Source organism: Poecile atricapillus, chromosome 17 (genome assembly GCF_030490865.1).
Source record: "Poecile atricapillus isolate bPoeAtr1 chromosome 17, bPoeAtr1.hap1, whole genome shotgun sequence".
NCBI lineage: Eukaryota > Metazoa > Chordata > Aves > Passeriformes > Paridae > Poecile > Poecile atricapillus.
In genome coordinates, this window is record NC_081265.1 from 4,158,509 (window position 1) to 4,172,568 (window position 14,060).

Genomic DNA, 14,060 nt, shown 5'->3' on the forward strand with positions numbered 1-14,060 from the left:
TTTTAGCTTCTTTTGGGATGACTTCTGTGCTCATGCATTATGTAATTGTGTGTTCATGTGTGACGTTAGTGTGTGCTCATGTGTGACATAATTACGTGCTCATGCATGAGGTAATTGTGTGCTCATGCACGAGACAATTGTGTGCTCATGCATGACATTATTGTTCCTTCATGCATGTGGTAATTTTGTGTTCATGCATTATATAATTGTGTGCTCATGCATGAGAAAATCAAAGCTAACAGCCAGAGGCCTCATCTTTTAAATTTTTGGGTTCAGCACCCAATGCGCCTCTCTGTCATCTACACCACATTTTTTTCCTGTACGTATGCTGAAGACAAGGCAGCCCTGTGTATGCATCGTTATGGATGTGGCAAGTGACTCTACCTGGCCTGCATGGATGGAATGCCAGAGAGAGAACTTGAACTGAGCTGCAGTGGAACTGCTCTCGATCAAGACTGTGAAGCCATCCCCTACACAGAAGAACGTGTTCCTTGGCTGGAAGCCTGATGAATATGTAGAGCCAAGGAACATGTTGTTTAAAACTGATAGTAGAATGCAAACTGAATCATGGACCATGGGCGAAAAGGTTGGAAGAAGGACAGCGCTCTATGAGCCTTTTGAAAATTAGACATTCTGGCAGAAGGTAGAGAAATGAAGAATTTCTTGACCATCTGGAAGGATTCTGCAGAGATGATGCCTAGAGAGTGTGCTACAAATTAAAACTTCTCAAAAAGGTGTAAAAGACACTAACCTTTTCTCTGGTGAAGGGAATAGATGCTGTAGAAATCACTTGGGTTGAACAAGAAAAGGCCTCAACAGGTTTTATTAAATAAGAGACTACTACTCTTACAGGATGCAAGTTACATCTGAAAGTTACATCTCATACTCTCATTTTTTTTTTTTTTAAATAATTATTTTTGCTCGGTCTCTATCATGTAGCTGCTCAAAACACCACAGAACAATTCTAAGAACAACAAATTCACAGCAAAAAATGTATGTATGTGTATGAAAGGAAGAGCATGAGCCAGGGAATGGAGTTCCTCCCTAACTGAGCTGATGGCACATTGTTTCTCTGATGTCCTGACCAACTGCTTAATTTGCTATTTTCAGCAGCCTCAAAACATGTTGCCTCTTGTCTTGACCTGGCCCCCACTAGTACTGATGTGAAGCGCCTCTTAATTTTCATGAGAGCAGAGCAAGACTTTCACACAACATTTTTGCCCAGCAGGAGCTCTTCTGCAGGGAGCCTGATCCCACGGGACGTGCTCAGCTGCTGGCAGCCTGTTCCCACTTCCACTGACGCCCCTGGCAGCCCTGTGGTAGTAACAGGATAAGGCATATTTCAGGCAAGTCTTCACTTGGAAGGAGGTGCTTCCATAACTGAGAAGGTCAGGTCTTAGGACTTCATCTCCTCTCACGAATACCTGCTGGCTGCCCTTCGTGGTGTGCAGAATCCATGCACAGGGAATGCATGAGTACACACCCCGCCTGGATGGGAGCTGGGAAGAGGATTAGCTCTGCATAGAGCTCAGATGTAATCACAAGCATATCAAGTTGTAAAGCATCACAACTTACACAATTCTAAAAATAAACATAACCAGTTTGTTTCAAGCTGTTTGGCAGCCAAAAGGCTAATATATTAATAACATTTGACCAGCAATAGCCCAGAACAATAACTATGGAACAACAGATTCTATCACTTCTGAAAATAGCCTTCTTTGGAAGAAAAGAAAACATTTTCACAAGAGCCACAAACCAGATGAAGTAGCTTCTTTAGAGGTGTTCACAAAGTGGAAGCCTGGTATGAAACCTCTGAAGTCAGGAGGGATTTTTCATGTGGGTGGGAGACTGCTCTGCCTGCTGCTGAGGGGGACACAGACCCTGTGGATGCTGCTTGGTCCAGTTGAATGAATACACGCATTAATCTGAGCCTGTCTCAATCCTGCCTGTGCTTATGCAGTACCTTTCTCTGCCAGTAGATCCACTGATTTGTTAACTCCCGTGTGTGACACTAAGCAGCATGTGAGCAAGAACAACTTGTAGCCAACAACTTGGTGTTTCAGCATCTGACCTTGTTGAGAAAGAGACTGGATTGTCAAAGACATTAAACTTAAACACAGTGTAATGATAGAAATAGTTGAAATCCACTGATGGCACAGGATGAAATTCACTGTTCTTCACCTGAGAATATGAATCCATGCCAGAGACCAGGGTCAGATCTCTCTCTCTTTTTTTTTTTTTTTTTTTTTTTTAATTTTTTTTTTTTTAAAATTTTTTTTTTATTGGAAGAGTAGGAATAGCAAGTTTGTGATTAAAAGTTCAGAAATGTGCAAATACGACACAGTGCCAGGAGCTGACCTCATCCCGTGTACCTGTGCAGCAACACCAGCAGCCAGGCTCATTAAGGATGCATAGAAAACTGCAGTCTCTCCCCAGAGATCTTTACTAGAACCTGGTGGTTCACCTCAGAGCACCCATGTAACACCAGTGAGCTGCAGCCTCCTGTCACTGCTCAGACATGCTCTGGTTCTCTGCTCACTGGCCAAGGCTCTGCCTGTCCAAAGAACCTCTGGCAAATCATTAATTCAAGAGGAATGCCCTACCAAAAATTTGGCCTTTGTATTTAAAGCATGTGTGCATATATTGGTAAAAGGAGAAAATCACAGAAGTAATGAGCTAAGATTAAGCTCAGAAATAATGGTTTCCTGTTCAAACACAGAGCTCTGTCTCTTCTTAGTACAACTACCTCATCCCCAATTGTGTCTATTAAAGACAATTACTGGGGGAGACAGATATGTGTAACCAGATGTGGAAATAATGGTCAGGGCCATATGCAGTTTAAATTCTTTGGGCCTGAACAAGTTACATAAAAAAAAATTGTGTGTGTGTGTTTGTGCACTGTGGAGCAGCTGTCAATGGGGAAATCCCCTTAGCCCACTTTAATCCTACGTTCCCCAATCCCCAGGGATTAAACAAATGCACTAACATTATTTACTGTAATGCTCCCTCCCTGAGGGGCTTCAGTCCGTGAAATCCACTCCAGCATTTGCAAGTTGTTGTGAAATAGGCTGTGCATATTCTATATTTGGTAGCTCACAAGTACTCTTTCAGTTGGGCCCAGAGTGATGAAAGGACAGGAGTCAAGAATTCAGCCCAAGCAAGTCTCAAAGGGACCAGGCTCAGACTTGGAGCTCATTTCTCACTGTGCAGGTCTTGCACAGGCACTGGGACATTGCAGTGACTGCTGAGAGGGGCAGTGATCACAGGACTGTACAAGTTGCTTTCCTATAATTAAAGGTGCTGCCACAGTATGAGTTCTCCTATCTATACTCTGGAAGTATGAAGTGAGGCTTTTAACCCAGCTACATCAGTAGAACCTTACACACCTCCTGCTTTCCTTTTCCTATGCTGAAATCTGTGTTCAAACTTGGGTACAATCCCTGTGAAATTAGTGACAGAAATTCCACCGATCCAAAGGCATAATCCTCACAGTCCCAATAAGGCTGTGACAGTGCAAACTGCACAATGCCATAGAACTCCTGCAACCATCTGGGTTCAATTGATGGCCACAATGCCCAGCAATAACACAGACAAGATTCAGGCTCCCAAGGACCCTCTGACATACTTGCAAGGCCAGCTGATTGCTCCATCTCTTGCTTAAGCCTCCTGTCCAAGTTTATTACAGCTTCTTCAAAGACAGTAAACATTACATTCTATATTAGGTTGTCCTTGCCTTGAATTCATATACAGTTTAAATTCTTTAACTTGGCTGATTGTACCAACTCAGCACTAGTTTGAAGCACCACTGCCACAAATGAGCTGGCAAGGCACAGCCTCAGGGAGCACCCTCTGAGGCAGCCACTGCTCTTAGTGCAGAGGATGGTTTGGCCCCACGTCCTTTAGGCACAGCAAACAGTAAAACTTCAGAAGCAAAGGAGTTTTACAGAATAGCTGAGGCTGAACCTCTGGGGGTCACCTGGTCCCACCCCCTGCTCAAGCAGGGTCACCTAAAGAAGGCTGCCCAGCACTGTGTCTGGATGGCTTTTGAATTTCTCCGAGGATGGAGGCTTCACAACCTGTTCTAGCTTTAGTCCTGCTCACTTGGAAAACTGTTTCCTTATGTTCAAATGGAACCTCCTGTGCTTCAGTGTGTGCCCTTTGTCTCTTGTTCTGTTTGCTGCTGAAGCTTTTCACTGACCTGGTACCTCAGGCTGGCCTCTGAGCCTGGCTTTGTCCCTGTAATCACCAGGCCTGTGCAGCTGTACTGTGCAGAATGCAAAGGAAATTCCTCTCCATAAGATTCAGAGAATTGCTTAGGTTGGAAAAGACCTTTCAGAGTCCAACATTAACCCAGAACTGTTAAGTCCACCTCTAAGCCATGTCCCTAAGCAACACATCTTTTAAATCCCATCAGGGAGTGTGACTCAACTACTTCCCTGGGCAGCTCTTTCCAAGGCTTGGCACCCTTTTGGTGAAGAAATTTTTCCTACTATACAATCTAAGCCCTCTCCGGTGCAACTTGAGGCCATTTCCTCTTGTCCTATTGCTATATTAATCCAACACCTGACTCTGCTCCCATGGCACTGCATTTCCAAATATATAATTTCATCAGCTCAAATAGAATTTTTTTCCAATTTACAGAAAGATGATCACAATAAAAGCTACACTCATGTTACTGTTCATCCTGCAACAGCTAGCTCACTGCAGTGAACTTCATTTAGTGGTAAAGGCAAGAGTGTACGCAGATAAGGAGAACCCTTCACACAAACCTTCCAGGCCTAGGCGGCTCTGATATTTTTTTTTTTTTTCATATAGTTTACAGCCAGGAACATGACAAAGTACCTGAGAGGGAGTCAGGGAGAAGAGCAGGGCTTCTGTGAGCAGTAGGTCCTGTGCTGTTGAGGTTAAACAGCTGCAAAGAAGGGATTAGTAATCTCCCATCCATCCATTTTGCTCCTCCCTCCCTGCATGGTTGCATCTCATTTGAGACACACTGCCTGGAGTGTCAGCTGGCATTTTCTGGGCTCCCCAGAAGCAGTAGCTGCTATTCAGCACCGCTTTTTTAATCTAAAACCTGTTTCACAGGTTCTCTCGGGAAGCTGAGTGCTGCTCTGCACTACACCAGCACAGCAGTAAGGATTCCCACTCCCTCTCCTCGGACCTCATTCACAAAATCCTGCAGCTGTCATTCCCACTGGTGCTCCTAGAGGAGCAGGAGCATTGCTGTGCTGGGCCTCCATCCATCCTGCTCAGGTGGGAATACAGATGATTGTAGCAACCTCAGGGACCTGTGTAAGGGTTGCTACTCCTGTACCAAAGCAAAAATACAACTGGGTTCCTCACAGGGGAACTTCACAACTGCTCCCCTCACATTTCTAGAGAAGGGGACACCAGTAATTCTGCCCCTTAAACACGGAATAAGGACTCTCTCTGCCTTTCCTATAGTGCTATGAACAGAGTTTTCAATGGGGAAAAAAAATCTTATTTCCTATCTCACTGTCATTTTTTAAATTACTGAATTCTGCAGCATTCAATGGATTACTATTCACAAACACATACCTGCTCCTCTTGCAGAACAAATCGAGTAATTTCTGTTTCTGCTGGAGCCTTTGGCATGCAGACAAAAACATTTTTTATTCATCAGTGGTAAAAGGCTACAGCCATTTGACTTTAAACACAGACATGCTTCTGGGCTGTCTTCCAGGAAGTCTGTGTCACCCAGGCTTCAGATCAATATGTTTGTCTGCAAAGTCACCCTTTTGATCTGTAATTTTTCATTTTGACACAAGAAATGCCTTTTGGTCAAACTTCAGCACTCCATTAAATTCCAGGCATAATAGAAATGGGAATCATTTTTATCACATTGCTGTAGCCATGCGAAGATTTCCACAGTTTGGGGTTTATTTACTCATGGGTTAATTTACTCTGCCATATATCTGGGACTCAGACAATGCTGCAAATACTGTTCTCCTGCCTCATCTGAGCTCACTGCCTCCTGCCCAGTTTGGGGTGGTCTCACTGGCACTGGCAGCTTTATAAAACATTTTGTATGTTTAATTGTCCAACCTGTAAAATGTTGTGGTTTGAGACTGAGGACATGGAGCATCCTCCACCCTGGTCCTGATGTTCAGCTCACAAAGAGGGGTCTGGGCTGCTGGGACAGCCCCCCACAATGGGAGGGGAACTGTGCCCGGCTCATGGCCCAGCTGGCTCGGACTGGTCACCCCTGGCACACCACGCTCTGTTTGCACAACTCAGCACAGGCCTTTTCTTTCCAAGGTCAAGGTTTCACAGCTTGGGCGGCTCATTTTTTTTCCTCTCTCCCCCTGCCCCACCCTTTTTTTTTTTAAGGTTCCAGCCATCCCATGGAAGGATAAACTAAAAAGCAGGAGAGGTGGGAAACAAATCCAACACCTTATTAATGGGAGAAGCGGGTCTGCCCAGCCTTTGGGACAATCCCCCTGCCTGGCTCCACACAGCAAGGTCCAAGCAAGGCTTTCCAATGATCTCACTGCTATTTCTGACCCACACTCAGCGCCTGCCGTGTTCCCAACACACTGGGTTTTGGTTGCTGAAGTTTGACCCAAGGGAGGATGCAACTTGGGAGAGTTGCAAAGCGTTGAAAATGTTATTATAATCCAAACAAACCCCATTATTTTTTGTCGCCATTCATTTCTTACTTTTCAAAAGCAAACATTTTCTGCCAGCCTCTCAAAAGTACATAACCCAGAAATAGTGCTAAAATTGAAAGTTTACAAGAAATACTGTTAAAATTGATTAATTTTCACATTTATTTTAAAGCAGTTAGGAAAAAGTCTAGGTTCTGAATAACTAGTTTGTCAAGCCAGAGAGGTCAGGGAATTCTGTATTTAAGTATAGCCAAGATTTTCAGCAGTAACACACCTTTTAAGTACATTATTTGTTATATGTTTTTATTGGGTAATTAAAAGGGGCCTCATTTTAATCCTCATTTAATAGCTCCTCATTTCATAGAGGTGTTATATTCAGAGCAAGGCAGCTCAGTATTTTCTGGGGAAAAAAAAATCAAAGATCTTAAAGCAACTCAAAAGGGCCATCTAAAAATTTTTATGTTTTCAGTCAAGACTTGCATCCAAAATAAACGATTCTTTCCTCAACTCACAAAAAACCCCAAGCCAAACTCATCTCCAGCACAGCTATGATCAGATCATAAATGTCTTGATTAAAGTTCATTGGCTGGCACTTCAGGACTTTAGCTATTAATTAATGCCAAAATCAAATTTATTGCCTGAGTGAGTAAGAAGAGGGGGTGGGAATTTGGGAGGTGAGCAAACACGTGATCTGCCCAACACATCCCTGCCCTGAAGACAACAACAAGGGCAGGATGGTACACACAGAACTGCCTGTTCCTGAACAGAAAGGATTCAGTCTTATTGTTCCAGGTGTGCTGTTCCAGAAGCGAGCAGATTCACAACAAGGCTCTCCCATGGGCCTCTCCCTGGGATTTCAGCATGGAGCCTGTGAAGGACCTTCCTCACAGACACCTGGGAGCTAGAAGGGAATATTCCAGTTCCACAGAGACTGAAGTTAAGCAACTGGTGAGCTGCCTGAATGTGTTATGGCCACAGAGAACAGCGATGCCAGAGCTTTATTAAAATGCCTGGTTCACAGTCCTGGGTTCGTGGCACACGTTTGGGCAGGACCTGACTGCTCGAGTTTACAGGATGGGAAACCTGCTTCAGGGAGAACCTCAGTTTCACAACTGGTTTCGACCAGAAACAAACCCACAGAATTCTAAGAATCTCTGCAAAAGCCGTAAAATGGCTTTTGAACCAGTAGAAACATTTTGGTTTGACATTCTACTGCTGTAGGGAGGGAAAAAAATAAATCAAAATAGGGTGTTTCAAAGCTGGAACTTTCATCCTCAAAAGCCTCCAACAAAGGTGATGGGATTTTGACAGCACTCTATTTTGCAAGTAAAATAGTGTCTGCATTTTTCTAAACAAGTTCTAAACTGCATTTCCTGTTTTTATATCAAAACGTACTATGGCTTGTTTTGTGGCTTGCTAATAACATCCTGCACAACCATTTTGTGCAGACCTCCCCAAACACCTCATGTGCTCACACTTCCAGCCCCTGCTGAGAAAGGCAAACAGCCCCCTGCCCAGCCAGGTCCAGGCCAAGTGAGGCACAGGAAACAGCAAAACTAGCTTTTTCTTAAGCATCAAAGGAAGCAGCAAGTTGTCTGGAAGAGGCTCCTCTGCTCTGCCCAGATCAGATTGCTGATTTTGCAATACAATGACTCTACTCTTTACATATTTTAAGCTGTCTGGAAGCAGCAATAACCAAAGTGATGTTATACAGAGGCAGCAGAAATGCCCTCACATGTATGTGTATGTTTGCACAGACTGATAGATCAAGAACCAAGTAATCAGGCTAAATTCTGGTGTAAATGGTACAATCTCACAAAAAGGGTGGTCAGCCATTGGAACAGGCTGCCCTGAGAAAGTGGTGGAATCGCCATCTCTGAAGGGATTAAAGACGTGGATGTGGCAGTTGAGGACATGGTTTAGTGAACATGGCAAGGCTGGGTTAATGGTTGGACTCGATGATCTTGCACGGTTTGTCCAACCTTACCAGTTGTATGATTGTAACTGCACTAAGCACTTGCTTATTCCAGATTGGGCCTGTCTATCTGTGAGAAGTACGTCAAACCCAGCTCCTACAGAAAAGCAAGAAGGCTCCTCACACCCGAGTGCACCCAACACTTCCCCTGCCGCATCACAGCGCAAACATCTGCTTTGTTTTCGCTGTGATTCACCCAGTTCAGGACACGGGTCCCTAGGCAAAACTCCGAGGAGTGTCCTCTGCAGGGGTGTTTCTGGATGCAGGGTGCTGGCAGGGACACCGGGGGATGCTCATCCACGGGCCCGATACCACCCGCGGGCTCTCAGCCCGTTCTGCGGCCCAGATACGCGGGTGTCGGGGACACCCGGCCGGCCGCACGGTGGAACTTGCTCCCTGATCCGCAGCTTCGTCGCGGAGCTCCGGGGCCGGATCTCCAACGCTGAGAGCAAAAATGAGCCGCAAACGAGGCGGCGTCCGCGGCCTCCCCGCGGCGGGGCTGCCAGCGCACCGCGCTGCCTCGGCAGGCACGGACGGGGTTCGAACCCGCGATCTTCGGTTTACGAGACCGACGCCTTACCACTTGGCCACCGCGCCCGACGGGCTGGCTGCACCCGCGCGCCGCCAGTGGAAGGCAGCGAGCGGCGCGGCCGGGCCGGGCCGCGCAGGGATGGGATGGGACAGCACAGGACAGACCAGGACAGGACAGGACGGGACAGCACGGGATGGGATGGGATGGGCCGGCAGGGCGGCCCGGGGCGGTGGGATCGGGGCGGGACGGAACGAGGCGGGGCGGGTGCGCCGTGCGGGGGCTCCGGCGGGCACGTGCGGACGCGGGGCGGAGCGCCGGGAACGGGAGCGCGGCATCCCCCGCGCTGTGTCCCCGCTGCGGCGCTCCTCGGAGAGCCCTTCCCGCTGCCGCCATCCCCCGGCTCCCCGAGCGCCGCTGCTCCGACACCGCGGAATCGGCGGTGAAGCTTTGCTTTCCTCCCTCCCGGTGTTGCTCACGGCAGAGGAACGCGGTGCATCACTGTGAAATCACAGGGCTGCCTCGGGAACAAACAGCAGCTGTTCGGAACGACAAAAGTCCTGCCAAGCTCGCATCTCCAGCTCGGCAGTGCTCCGGCACCTGCTCCCGGTTTGGGGAGGATCCCCCGGGGCAGGATCCGGCCCGCTGGGACGCATTGCCCGGACAGCGGGGAACAGCGGGGAACAGCGGGGAACAGCGGGGAACAGCGGGGAACAGCGGGGACTGTCCCGGCGCGGCTCCGTTCCGCCACCGGCACCCGCTGCCTCCCGCCTCCCCGAGAGCCAAACAGCGGCGTTTCCACCCCTTCCCTTGCGACAGGATCAGGCAGTCTGTGTTTCCTGATATTCAAACTGAATTTTCGTGTTTTACTTCAAACCTATTATGTTCTGTTTAAATAGTCAAATCATAATAGCATAAATCATAAATACAATACTGCATTATTAATATTTCCTCCTTTGGGTTTCCAGCTACCAAATATTTAACGTTATGGCTGACACTTGGTTAAAACCCAAGAAGTTAATCAGCTCTCATTTTTATCACCACTAGCTGTAGGACAGGAGGGAAAAATTTGAAGGTTGTGGTTTTGAATCATTATTTAGCTTTGCATCGAAATTTTTCATCATGGTTTCCAGTTTTGAACCAATGTTGGGCAGCAGAAAGTAATCTGGTATTTTTTTTGGCTTACATACTCCTGAAAACTACAAGCCAAACCAAACAAAAAGCAAAAAAATCCAGGCACAGTTAGAACCAATCTGACATAGTAGAATCACTATTCTTACTTATTGCTATGAATCTGTAACCAGGCCCCACTCTCTGCTGAATCAGATCTCAGTTACACAGCCTTTATTACAGGGACACATCCTGCATTCACAATGTGCTCCTTGCTCAAATAAGCCAACCATGTGAGGCCTGATCAACTCATTCCAGAGAGAAACAGTTGCTTTCCTGAGGGTCCCATTATTAGGTTTTCAAATAAATACTGCACCAAATCTATTCAAAAAAGTAAGTTTTACTTTTTGAGGCTACAGTCATTTGGGAAGTCAGCATCCCAGCGATATTCAGAGCCTGAAAACAGCAGGATGGCAGGAGCTGCTGGGGTTGCAGAACTAGCAGATGTTTTTCAGCCATGTCCTGCACCCTCTGTGGCCCTGGACTTTGCATTTTAGGCAGCGAGTGTTGAACCACACGCCTGTGCACAGGACAGCCCTGGCAAGGCTCCTCCTCCCTCCCCAGCTCTGGCAGAGTGATGGGAAGAGTCCAGCTGTTTTCTGCTGCAGGGAAGCTCTGCTGTGCCCGTGGCCTGGCCCTGCTGCTCCCTGGAATGGGGCCACTGAGAGGCTGCACCTTTAATCCAGATTTACACAGTATTTCCAAGAATGAAAGCAAACCCTGCTGCTGCTGCTGCTGCTGCTGCTGCTGCTGCTGTTCTTCAGGGCATCCCCCCATTCACTGCTGTGCATGGCCAGAGCTAAAGGACAGGCTTGGTCATGGGTTATTTCTCTGTTGTGGGGGACAGGTGCTTAGGCTGACCAGAGGATTCCTGAAGGGCGGAGAGCAGCTCTGCCCGGTGACTGTGCAGGTTTTAAATAAAAGCCTGAGCACATTAAGAAAAACCAAAGGGTGGCCAGGAGAGACAGTGCTTCACAAAACACTACCAGCAATTTTCTGCAGTACAACAGGGAGAGAGCAAGCACAGCCTTTCAGCAGCTGAGTTCCAGTACCTCTGTTGGTGCCACAGCCCAGCTCCTCTCTGTCTTTTCAGCAACAGTTACACACTATCACATAAAAATACAAACTGCATTGTTCGTCTGCTGAAGCACAAAGATCTCAATGTGATGGAAATTCAGATTTAAGCACCATGCCAGAGGTTATGCTGACATAACATCATTGCAAAGTCGTTTTAAAATCACCATTAACCCAAATAGTTATGGTTATACATCTGGGACAGTCTTCAATTTACTGGTCATATGGCCTAGCCTTTATTTGCATCCAAAAAGCACTTGGCTCTAAGGATGAATTTCACCCTGAGTTATGCAAGCTAGGAGAGTCCCCGCTGCATTGCATGTGTCAAAAGACATTTAGAGTGGAGTGACACAGCCCAGATCCCAGTCTGCCATCAGAGATTCAGGATAACGTTGAAACATGGGCCATCATGAACAGTGAACAGAGCAAGGGAAAACATCAAGGTCAGGGCTTTCAGACTGCTTTGCTGAAGAAAATGTGTCAGCCAAGACAACCTGAGCAGATCAGAGCCTGCTGCCAGATTACAGGAGCTGGCTAATGTACTCCCTTGGTACTCCCATGAGATGTGTTTCCTCTTTGCAACAGTTCTCCTTGTCAACCCCCAAGTTCCCAGTAGTCAGACCTCCTGCAATCTATTTCCTACTCTGCTACTACCCCATTTAGCCTCTGTCTGCCTCCACACCCACTTTTCTCCCCAAATGGTCAGAGCAAGGCAACATTCACCTCCTAGGAGTTCTGAGCTTTAGCTCCTGATTGTAAAATGACCGAAGAGTCTTGTGTATCCCCAGCCCAGGAAGAACAGCATAATTTTCTAGAAACTATTACAGACTTTGTGACACATGGTGTTGATGATTCCTGCCCCTAGAGTAACATGTGGTTTGCTTTCCCACTGTCTTTCTCATGTACCAGCGAGTAACTACTCTGCAAGTAGGTCAGTAGTACAGCACATTAGTCTGAGCTGCTGAGATTTGGGAACAAAACTACTCCCCTTCTTCTTGGTGAAGTGGTTTAGCATACACAGTAGGGAGTTTTCTTTGAGATAAATCTGAATATCCAACATCTCATTGCTGGGAGGAATCTGGGAACGGGGAAGCCTGAGAAGACAACACATACGTATGTTGCTCCATGGATTATTCATACAGCATCTTTGTTCTGATTCCCCAAGTATCTGTACACACTGTGAGAAAAGCTACCTCACAGCCTCATGGGATGATACTTTAAAAGACATATACCAGGTTTAGAGACTACTGTCAGTCAAATGGTAACTGTTTGGTATAGTATGATCACTTGAAGACCATCAAAATGTTTTTGAAGAGTAAAAAATTTGCCCTGCAAGGCCTGAACTTATTAGTGAAGTCTTCAAAATTCCCTTTCCTCTTCTGCCTTGCTTCAAGCCCAGCTGGAGGGAGAGATCTTACCACCTTAAACTCTGCTTTGTATTTTAAATAATATGCCACAGGCTTGGTTCCCTGGCTTTACACCCTTCACTATCTTTCACACAGGTGCAAAATATTCATATTTTGTCAGCCCAAAGACACGAGGTGACACTGGAGGTGCTGGCTGGGAGTGGGAACAGCAGCTTTTCAGGAGTCAAACTTCAAACCCACTGTGGAAACATCCCTGAACCACCTGCACCCTGTGGCTACATCAGGCTGACATTCCCAGGCTAACCCTGATGGTTCCATCTGAGATGCTGCTGGGCAGGTAGGACAAGGCAGGGAACTGCACTGGGCTGCTTGAGGGGACACCTCACCCTGGAGCATCCCCAACATGTAACAAAAAACCTCAGTTTTTCTCAAGTAAGGAGCATCCAGCATTTCTCTGGGCTGACAGTGTCTGCCCCTCTGCCAGCAGCATTTTCCCAGAGCATTGGACCCCTCTGTTGGGGAATGTGCCCACAGAAACCAACTCAGGAGCGGCTGCCTGAGGGGACCTGCTCCTGCACACTCCCCTCACTCCACACACATCTTGCAAAACGCAGCCTGGAACCTAAGCTGCTCCTCACTTTTCACTCCAGCAGTTAAAATAAAGCCCAGAAAAAGAGGCCAGCAGGTCTAGTGGCTCAAACTGGAGATTAAAAGAAAAAATTACCTCAGAGTGTTGGTCGAGCAGGCCCTGGGTGTGTCCTCCACCATGGTGCCTCGCACAAGGCCGGTCCAGCCAGCCATGGGGACGTGTCCTGGCCTGAGGGTCTCCTCTGGCCTGCAGAGCTGACACCAGTGACAGCTCCCGGCTCCCAGTCACAGCCAGAGGTGTCCCAGCAGTGTCCCAGTCCCTCACAGACAAAGCCACTGTGCTGCTCCCAGGATGGCCCCTCCAGGTACACCCGGGAGCCTCGGCCTCTCCCAGGGGCTGTCCATGGCAGAGTTTTCCCTCAGGACTCTCCTGCAGAAGCTGCTGCCTTCGGTGTAAGTGTGAAAGTGTCCTCAGCACATGCCCTGGGGTGGTGACTGCTGGCCATGCCAGGTCAGACTGCCCCAGATCCCTGCAGGACACAGCTCCAGGCTGTGCCCTCCCCACAAACAGCTCACTGCTCCTCAAGGAAGGAGCCACAGCACGTGCTCATTAGCTACATGGGTCAGTAAATAATTATATTTAAGTCGCATTAAAAAGCTGGAGCCAAAAAGCTGCGAACAGCTCCCAGCTGGAGTTCTCCATCAATTGAGAAGGGCAGCACTGTGGG

The 14,060-nt window shown here is 47.4% G+C and overlaps 1 non-coding gene across 1 annotated transcript; it reads right to left on the reverse strand.

Moving 5' to 3' along the window:
- Window positions 1–9,129: 9,129 nt before the first annotated feature.
- TRNAT-CGU (transfer RNA threonine (anticodon CGU)) lies at window positions 9,130–9,201 on the reverse strand. The gene has a single exon. It is a non-coding gene; the product is annotated as a tRNA-Thr (tRNA).
- Between the last annotated feature and the right edge of the window lie 4,859 nt (window positions 9,202–14,060).